Here is a 10,285-nt window from a genome sequence, read left to right as displayed (position 1 = left end):
TTTCAGGAAGTTCCTATATTTCTTCACTAACCTTTTTGCAAAGTTACATGCGTTTTTATTTTATTTATTTATTTATTTATTTGTGGTGGTGGTCTGCTTTATAAATTTGATTTCTTAAGATAAATTTCATAGGGAAATGATCTAAGGAATGGATGAAAGAAATACAAAGCAGAAATTCGCTGACCTGGAAGAGAGCTTCTCTACAACAGCAGTAGCCTGTGAAAAAGCCAGGGGTGCTTGTGATGTTGCCAGTATGACAGCTCGTGGAGTTTGCCAAAGGAGCAGATGTAGCTTCTCAGAGAAAACCGTCCTCCAATTTGGCATCTGGGATCTGTAATCTTTATCCCTAGAAAAAGCAAAAAGGCATATGAGGAATGTTCATGCAACTAATTCATATGCATCCATTGAGGACATGGCCTATTCAAGGGTCAGTGAACCAACTGATGCTCATTTTTTGTGAGGCAGAGAAAGGCCTTCAAAGAAGAAAGAATGAGTTTATAATCCAACTTTACCTCAGCGCCTTTGGGAACAATTCATTGAACCAAGAGCAAGGCAAAACAGAGGATTCAACAAAAAAGAGGAAAATTATGTTGTCATGCAATGCCTCTTGGAATGGATCAAACTTGATTGTAGTTTTCTTTCAGAATACAATGATTATATAGAATCTATAAGTGCAAGAATGTATGAGTTCATAATAATTATAGCTCATTTCACTAATAAATAAAAATGCTAAAATGGAAGAATTTGTTGACCTTTTTGTATAATGTTATGATATTAGGATATCTTTTTCTGAACATTTGGAATGAATATTGTCTAAAGACAAGGAATGAACATTCAAAAAAAGTTTGGGCTTCAGAACTTTGAGTAATTAATAAAAATAAAAGTATGTTTTGGTAAATGGGTAAAAGAATGGCTGAGAATGCAATCCTACATATACTTATGAAAACATAACTCCCTTGAACTCAATAGGACATAAGCAAAATTGCATACCATTAACATTGGGGAATACATCTCATTATAATATTGTGCATACACACAAACATACATACACACTTTTCCAAGGTTTTCATCAGTATTACAACAAATGCATTAGTTCAGAACACATTAATTTACTAGGCTTTTAACTGCTTATTTGTCAACCTAATGTCAACAATGTAATACAATTTCTGAATTTAATACTGACAATGACAACCAAAAGCTAATGCCAGTTAATCAGTATTACTGCCTTTCTTCTAAGATCTTTTGAGGTGGGGGCAACACAAGCTTTGAAAAGCAATAATAGTATTCTCACATTTATTCAAATTGCAAATGATAAATGTTTTACAGAATTTACAATGCTACTTTGCAATTTACAATATGTAGCAAAAGCTATATGTACCAGTACCACAGACACTTATATCTCCATTTTTCCATTATTTCTTGTAATAAACCATAGAGAACCCATGGATTTCCCTACATATTAGGGATCGGCGAATTCCTATTGCATTTGGAGTGCATACATTTCTCCACTAAAATAGGTTGCACATGTCTTCTTTTTATTTGTTAAAACAGTGAGTCGAAGGCAAAAAACACAAGATTTTCATGTGGCCACTTGTTTCTGATATTATGCAGCCTACATTTCTGAATATATAATGGCAGACATCCAGTTGAGAGCTGGTAATGCTAGCATATTTGACATAGTCATGGAGGTGACCAACCTGTTGGCACCATGTACAGTTTCAGCATTGGCTATGGATTTCTCAATGACCACTATACTCAATCAAAAGCCAGGAGGTTGGAAAGATGGGGTGGGGGTGGGAAGAGGATGTGGCCAAGCCAGGAGAGAAGGATAAGAAAGACAATTGCACTTCGCCTTGGAAAGGTTGAAAGAGCTAAAACAGCAGCAGATGAAGCGTCCCACCCCCGTTTTGTGTTCCTCGGAAGGACTGCTGCTGCTGTGTTGCTGTTTGCCGGGCGGCTCTCTGGGTTCGGGTGTAAGTCTGCGCATCTGCGCACCGGCTCAGAGCAGCTGCTTTCAGACTTTTACATCTTTGCAACAGTGAAACTGTGCAACTGCGCATTAGCACAGCCTCTTAAGGGCGATAGGGGAGGGCATTTGCTAGCTGTGTTGCAGCAGAGGAATGATTGAGCAGTATCTATTCCCTGCTGCTGGGTTGTTTGGGGGGGGGATAGTCTCTGGGTGTGGGAAGCTTGCAGTTGGGGGAGATGCTGGGTGATGGTTTTGAGGTGAGCAGGGCTCCAATTGGAGTTGTGTGGGGCAGGGGGAGATATAGCGGTAGGAGAGTGGAGTCAGTTCGGAAAGGAAGGCGAGATCGATGCTTAATATCTATCTCTCCTTCCATCCACTCTCCTAACCAAAGCGATCTGAGGGTCAGCCCAACCATACCACAAACCCTGTCTCTGCTCCTGTGCAACGCCAGGTCGTAAAAAACAAGACCCACATAATCTACGATCTATTGGAAGACAAGAGCTGTGACCTGGCTTGCATTACTGAGACCTGGCTTGGGCCTGAAAGCAAAGCTGTGTAGGCTCAGGCCCTGCCTGCTGGGTACTCAGTTAAGGACCAGACCAGGTTAGGTGGGCGGGGGGGGGGGGTGTTGCCTTGATTCATAAGAACACCCTTTCCTTGACCAGGAACCATGTCCAGCAAATTACCCATATCGAATGTATTTACCTGACCCTGAAGGCCAGAGATAGTTTAGGGATTCTGTTGGTCTACCGGCCACCCCCTGCGCTAACAGACTCCCTGGCCAAGCTGACACAGCTGGTCTCGGAGCTGGTGTTGGAGTCCCTGAGGCTTCTTGTCCTGGGGGACCTCAACATCCCCTTCGAGCCCAGCCAAGGTCCATCCGGTGCGGCTCGGGAGTTCATGGCTACCATGACTGCCACAGGCCTATTTCAATTGGTCTCAGGGCCTACGCATTCCGCTGGTAATACACTTGATATGTTTTTTTGCACGGACATGGAGACTCCATGGGCGGAAGTAACCAACATTTCCGCCCAGTCATGGACGGACCATTTCCTGGTTGAGGCTAAATTCAAGGCATCTACCCAGCTCCCCCCCGGGGGTGGTGGACCTATTAGAATGGTCCACCCTCAAAGGCTGATGGAACCCAAAAGGTTCCAAGAAGCCCTAGAGGGGTATATGGTTGGCACTGACGGCGACACTGTTGATGCCCTGAGAAAAACCTGGGATACTGATCTCTCCAGGGCTATACACAGTATTGCTCCCAAGCGTCCTCTCAGGCCTGCTTCCAAAAAACAGCCCTGGTATACGGAAGATCTCCAGGCAAAGAAGCGGGTTCTGCGACGACTAGAGTGCAAATGGCGAAGACACCAGGACTTAGCCGACAAGGCACCCGTGGACTCTCTTTTGGAGGACTATGGAGTGGCGATAAGCACAGCAAAGAATTCGTTCTTTTCTGCACGTATCGCATCTGCGGAGTTGCGTCCGGCAGAGCTGTTCAGGGTAGTGAGGGAGCTTACTCAGCTACCCTCCTTCCTGAATTCTATTCTGGAACCATCCAAAGCCTGCTGTGAAAATTTAACAACTTCTTCGTGGGTAAAACCTCTCAGATAAGGGCTGATCTTGACGCCAGTATTTCTACAGAATCCAGAATAGAGGACTCCAGAGCTTCCGTTGACTCTATTGTACTGGATCAGTTTGAGTCCGTGAGTACTGAGGAAGTGGACAAGATCCTTAGAAGTGTTAGGAAGACAACCTGCTCTCTCGATCCCTGTCCCTCTTGGCTAGCAGCTCAGGGGGGCGCGGCTGTAACCACTATGTTATGCCGCATAATTAACTCATCTTTTAGGGAAGGGCGTTTTCCATCCAGCTTAAAATTGGCCATTGTAAAACCGCTGATAAAAAAGCCCTCCCTAGACCCCCTGATTTATAACAATTATCAGCCTATTTCACTGCTGCCTTTCTTGAGGAAGATGATCGAGAGGGCGGTTGCCATTCAGCTTCAATTGGTCTTGGATGATACTGATTTTCTAGACCCATTTCAAACTGGCTTCTAGGCGGGCTATGGAGTTGAGACTGCCATGGTCGCCTTGGTCAATGATCTCCGTCTGGGCATGAACAGGGGTAGCGTGTCCCTGTTAGTGCTCTTAGACATCTCAGCGGCTTTCGATACCATTGACCATGGTATCCTTCTGGAACGCCTGAGGGAGTTGGGAATTGGTGGCACTGCGCTCCAGTGGTTCCGTTCCTACCTCTCGGGTCGATTCCAGATGGTGCAGCTGGGGGACGTGTGCTCTGATAAGAGGGCCCTTACATCTGGTGTCCCTCAAGGAGCCATTCTGTCCCCCATGCTATTTAACATTTACATGAAACTGCTGGGAGAGATCATCCGCAGACACGGGGCGCGGTGTTATCAGTACGCTGATGACACACAAATATGTTTCTCTGTGTCTCCGACTGATGCAGTGACCAGGGATGGCATCTCTCCTCTAGATGCCTGTCTGGAGTCAGTAATGGGCTGGATGAGGGAAAACAGACTCAGACTGAATCCAGAGAAAACGGAAGTACTTGTGATAAGATCCCCGGGTCCAGGTTTGGAGATTTGTCCACCTGTCCTAGATGGGGTCACGCTTCCCCTGAAGGACTCTGTTCGCAGTCTGGGGGTGCTCCTGGACTCTTCGCTCCACCTTACACCTCAGGTGGATGCGACAGTCAGGAGCACCTGTTATCAGCTTCGGCTGATACGCCAGCTGCGACCCTACCTGGGCCGGGGTTGGATTTCTGTAATGCGCTCTACATGGGGCAACCCTTGTACCAAACCCAGAAGCTTCAATTAGTGCAGAACATGGCAGCCAGACTGGTCACTGGATGTTCCAGGTCCAGCCATATAACACCTGTTCTGCAAGATCTACATTGGCTGCCTATTCGCTTCTGTGCGCAATACAAGGTGTTGGTTATAACCTATAAAGCCCTAAATGGCTTGGGCCCAGGGTACTTGGAGGACCGCCTCTCCCCATATAATCCGCCTCGCACACTCAGGTCAGCCGGGAAGCAACTTCTGAGGGTTCCTCCTTCGAAACACTCTATGACTGCACAGAGGGCGTTTTCAACCTCAGCCCCACAGTTATGGAACTCGCTTCCCGAAGAGCTCCGCTCAACCCCCTCCCTCGACCAATTTAGGAAGAGACTCAAAACCTTTCTCTTCGAACAAGGTTTCCCCCAGATGTTGTAACGCTTCTCCCCCCCCCCTCTTGCACCTGCACTTTGGCTAGTCTTTGTACGGTTTTTAATCTGTGTTGTTAATTCTTGGTTTTAATGTTGATATTGCATTGTTTTTATTTATCGTTTGTTGTTGCCATGATGCTGTAACCTGCCTTGATCTCAAGGAAAGGCGGGCTATAAATAAACGATTTATTATTATTATTATTATTATTATTATTATTATTATTATTTACTAGGGAGATCTCACCTATTAGTGGCCAGTTCATTTGGAAGAGGGGAGCTGTTTCTGTACCTAAATTCTGGACTAGTAGCTATTATACATCTAGGCAAATCACTTGCATAGAAAGATACTTCATACCTCTTTATACAAGCCTGGAAAATGTAACTGACAAGGCAAGGTTGCCAGTGGTGTCACTACAGAATGTGGAAGGTGCAGCGCACACAGGGATCTGTGAACTGAAATATGATAAAAGAAAAATATTCCTTGGAACTATGCTGCTTTAAGATATGTATCTGCAAGTATCATACTTTGGAAACTGAGGGGCAAAACAGATGGTCAAAATAAGCAGGTTTGTGGCCAGCTTCGAGGTTTAGATGATGCAAGTCATGAAGCTGGCTGGAAACTGCTTTCAAGCCACCCTATGGGGAGAAAAGCCAGACTAAAAAGGAGCTCATTTTTTCAGCTTCTCCTGGAAAATGTGCACCTCCTCTTGTACATCTAAATAAAGCACTGCCAGAGCTTTTCTAAAGGGCTTCTATATCCTAACCCTAACCCTAATTGTGCATACCAACATCCTGTCACGGGGGCACATTTGAAAGGGACGGAGCTGCTGTGGGGGTGGCAATGCCCAAAAGACACCTCTCACAGAGATGAGTACAACATACACAAAACACAGAATCATAGAGGGGTCATGGAGTGAAGGGGGTTGAAGGGGGGTGAAGGGGGGCATGATTGTACCTTGCTGGTATCTGCATGGGCACACCTCTTCTCCAATGGCCTGCACAAGTATAGCCATCCAGCAGTTCACTCCTGCGAAGGTGCACAGGAATGGTGGGGGGATCATTTTTTTTAAAAGTACTCATCGGTGCAGCTTGAAGCTGTGCCATGTGGTCATGATGTATGCACTCCAGCTGCCTTGGGAGTGGGTGGTGCTGTTGGTGGGTTTCAATGTGGCTTCAGAAAAGACAGCTTTAAGCCACTTTTTCCTGCCCATCGGTTTTGCTTCTGAGTTATTTGATATAAGAGCCTGGATGGTATGATGTTGCAACTAAAAAGAACTAAAAGTCAGAAAAGTTAAACACACACTTTCACTATCTTTGGGTTGGGCCCTGGTCATGTAAGTAATGTGCAGTCTGATCTTGGAAACCAAAGGATAAACATTATCTATAGATGCTGCTAGTTTCCTTTCTACTGTAGAATCTGTACGAAAACATTGACAATACTGGGCAGCATGTCCAGCTTCATAATGAAACTGAGCAGGCACAAGATAACTTTGCAAGCAGCTGCCACAGATTTTAAAAGGTCAGTACAAGTATAAGCAACAGAATTTTGAAACTTAAAAAGGCAATAAACCCGTTTGTATGGATGAGCAAGATCTTTCAGGATCATTTTTTCCATGTTTATGGCCTTGTAAGGTGTGATCAGTTCTGATCAAACTGAACTGAACTAAACCGAAATTCTCACCAATTCCAACGTTTTTGGTTGGCCTGTCCTAACTACTCTATAATAGCCACCCATTGCTACTGGTACGGTATATAGGGGAAACAGCTAATGGGCAGAAGTAAGTAATGAATAACAACTTGCTCATTGCTACCAATGAAATGTAATATAAATGGAAACAACGACAGGGGCAGTAGCAGTATTCGAGAGTGACACTGGCAGAGATTGCTTGGAGACATGGAGTTTATCACACAGCCTTACCTTCCGCCATGTCCCATTGCGTAAATTCACTGATCTGTGTGGGGCCTCCTGTGGGATCGCGGATGGGGGGGGGGGGGGGGTGGGGGGGGGTGGGGGGGGGGGTGGGGGGGGGGGGGGGGGTTGGGGGGGGGGGGGGGGGGGGGGGGGGGGGGGGGGGGGGGGGGGGGGGGGGGGGGGGGGGGGGGTGGGGGGGTGGGTGGGGGGGGGGGGGGGGGTTGGGGTGGGGGGGGGGGGGGGGGGTGGGGGGGGTGGGGGGGGGGGGGGGGGGGGGGGGGTGGGGGGGGGGGGGGGGGGGGGGGGGGGGGGGGGGGGGGGGGGGGGGTGGGGGGGGGGGGGGGGGGGGGGGGGGGGGGGGGGGGGGGGGGGGGGGGGGGGGGGGGGGGGGGGGGGGGCCCAACCACCACCCCCCAACCACCCGACACAAACAAAAACACACCCCCCACCCCACAACCCCCGCCCCACCCCGCCCACACCCACCAACCACAACACCCGAACACACCCCCACCACCACCCACACCACAAAAACCCACCCCACAAAACCCAAAACCAACCACAACCCCAACCCGGGGGGGGGGGGGGGGGGGGGGGGGGGGGGGGGGGGGGGGGGGGGGGTGGGGGGGGGGGGGGGGGGGGGGGGGGGGGGGGGGGAGGGGGGGGGGGGGGGGGGGGGGGGGGGGGGTGGGGGGGGGGGGGGGGGGGGGGGGGGGGGGGGGGGGGGGAGGGGGGGGGGGGGGGGGGGGGGGGGGGGGGGGGGGGGGGGGGGGGGGTGGGGGGGGGGGGGGAGGGGGGGGGGGGGGGGGGGGGGGGGGGGGGGGGGGGGGGGGGGGGGGGGGGGAGGGGGGGGGGGGGGGGGGGGGCGGTGCTTTCATTTTCATCATGAAGCATTATAAGTGTCTAAAAAGGGCCCCTTTATATAACGATGTAATAAAGATTAGAACTTGGAAGGGCAGCAATGAATGGAACAAGACAAATTTGGAGGATAAAGATATGTCATGAATACAAAATTTAGGTTTATCCATTTCATTGTAAATCCCACTTCATGTTGGTTGTGAAAAGTGGACAGTGAAGAAAATGTATAGAAGATAATCAACTCACGATGATGTGCGGCTTGAGAATAGTTCCGCAGACTGCTGAAAAGTAAGATAAAAGAATCCTAGAGAAAATTTAATCTCTAGAACCCTAGAAGCCCAGATTACTTGCTGACACTGTTCCAGTACTTGCCCATATCATGAAAAGACACCACTGACTAAAAAGACAATAATGCTTGGCAAGGAAGAAGGTAGCAGGAAAAGAGGAATGCCCCATTCTTAGATGGATAGTCAATCAGGGACGCCATGACCCTGAGTCTGCAAGACCTGAGCAAGACTGTTTTGATGATAGGGGGACTTTCATTTTCAAAGAATCACCATCAACGGAAGTTAATTGATGGCCAACATACTACCTCACGCTGAGAAGGTCTGAAAGGTTTGTTTCTGACTGTATGATGACCTAAGGTGAAACTATCATAGAGTTTTTTCAGAGGGGGTTTTCATTACTAGCCTGAGACTGAGAGAGTGTGGCCTTAGGGTCCCCCCCCCGGAAGTCTTTTGCCCAGAAGGTGGAAGTTTCCATCCCAAGAAGGTGGAAGTCCGGTCCCTCCAGCACCGGTGTGACACCCTGTGCGGGATCGCCACTGAGTTTGCGCATTAAGTTCTCCAAAGGTTACATCAGTTATATGTAGTTGGAGAGTCAAAATGAGTGGAGTCATTTGGTTCCCTTTAAAGCTCCTGTTAAAATATTTATTTTGCTTCTTCACAGCTGGATAAGTAGAATAATATTTGTTGTCCGTTACCACTGCTAACCATCGTCACAACTAGGCAACAGAAGGCAATTTGGTTGAGAAAGTCATCACATGCAATTCTTTTAGTAGAAGCTGGCAGTTTCAGAACCTAAAAACACTGGCATGTCCTCAAGCAGCAACAACAAAATCTATTAGAATGGTGTGTGTTTTTTCTTAGGTTATTTAGTGAAGCAGAACACGTTATGCTTTTAAACGTCAAGGACAACTGTCAAATCTGCAGAGGAAACACTAGGCAGAGAAGAACTACACAATCATCATAAATTTTAAGCATTTTATGATAAAAAGACAAGAGAAACAGCAGCAAGTCTCCATAAGCTCAGCTTACAGCAATTATTTCATAATAATACACACATTTTCTCCTTACTGCTCTTGTGTGGATTACAAAATGGAATTAAATCTGAGCAGGGTAGGCCGGGAACACTGTGCTAATATTCAGTTTAGAAGCTGGCAGGGAAATCTACAGAGAATATAAGTCTCATTTAGGCCCTAGTTTCTTAAGGAACAATAACAGAAATTGTAAGAGCTAAAGAAGAAACAAAAAGGCTATGCTTGTGATTTCCATGGCTGTCTCAGATTAAGTGGCATTGTGAACAACAGTTGCCCCCCCCCATCTTTCTCGAAGTGGAAAAGTTGCAAAATGTTTTTATTTTACAGTACTCTGTCAAGCAGAAACCCTTTTTTTTAAAAAAATGAAATTTCAGGAAGAATATGTTCTCTATAATGAGTTAACCCCTCTATTCTGATTGCTTTGATATATGTGTACTGTGGCATGGGATGGAAATACTGAATGCCAACCAAAAGATGAAGAATGCATCAAGAATTGGAAGCAACAGTATTGAATGACATATGGGAGAACTGGATCTTTTTGCCACCATGGCTACACCACTGGTTATTTTCCCCATAGCTGTGGAAGGAAAGCATGGGGCTCTCAGGTGCTGTTCTGCCCCTCTGGCTAATGATTTGAATACCGGAGAGAAGAGAAAACACTGCCCCTCTGGCTAATGATTTGAATACCGAGGAGAAGAGAAAGCACTGTTATCCCTAAGACCACTTCAAGGAATTATTTCTTCATTCCTACGTGCCTAAGGTGATTGGTGGGAACAGAATAGGGGTTTGGTGTACCTCTTACGCCACTGCTCAGCACTCTCTTTCCTAAGCTGGGTGAGACTTCTTATTGGGGAGTGTGCTTTATTTATTCACTCACTCATTCATTTACTTTTATAAATAAGTAATTTTAAACTGTTTTAAGTGATACTATTTTAATTGTTTTTTACAATTGTATAGTAATGCATTTGACTTTATAGATCACAAGAAACTATGGATTGCTCTTAAAGAA

Source organism: Sceloporus undulatus, chromosome 5 (assembly GCF_019175285.1).
Source record: "Sceloporus undulatus isolate JIND9_A2432 ecotype Alabama chromosome 5, SceUnd_v1.1, whole genome shotgun sequence".
NCBI classification, from domain to species: Eukaryota; Metazoa; Chordata; class Lepidosauria; order Squamata; family Phrynosomatidae; genus Sceloporus; species Sceloporus undulatus.
This window is presented reverse-complemented; position numbering follows the sequence as displayed.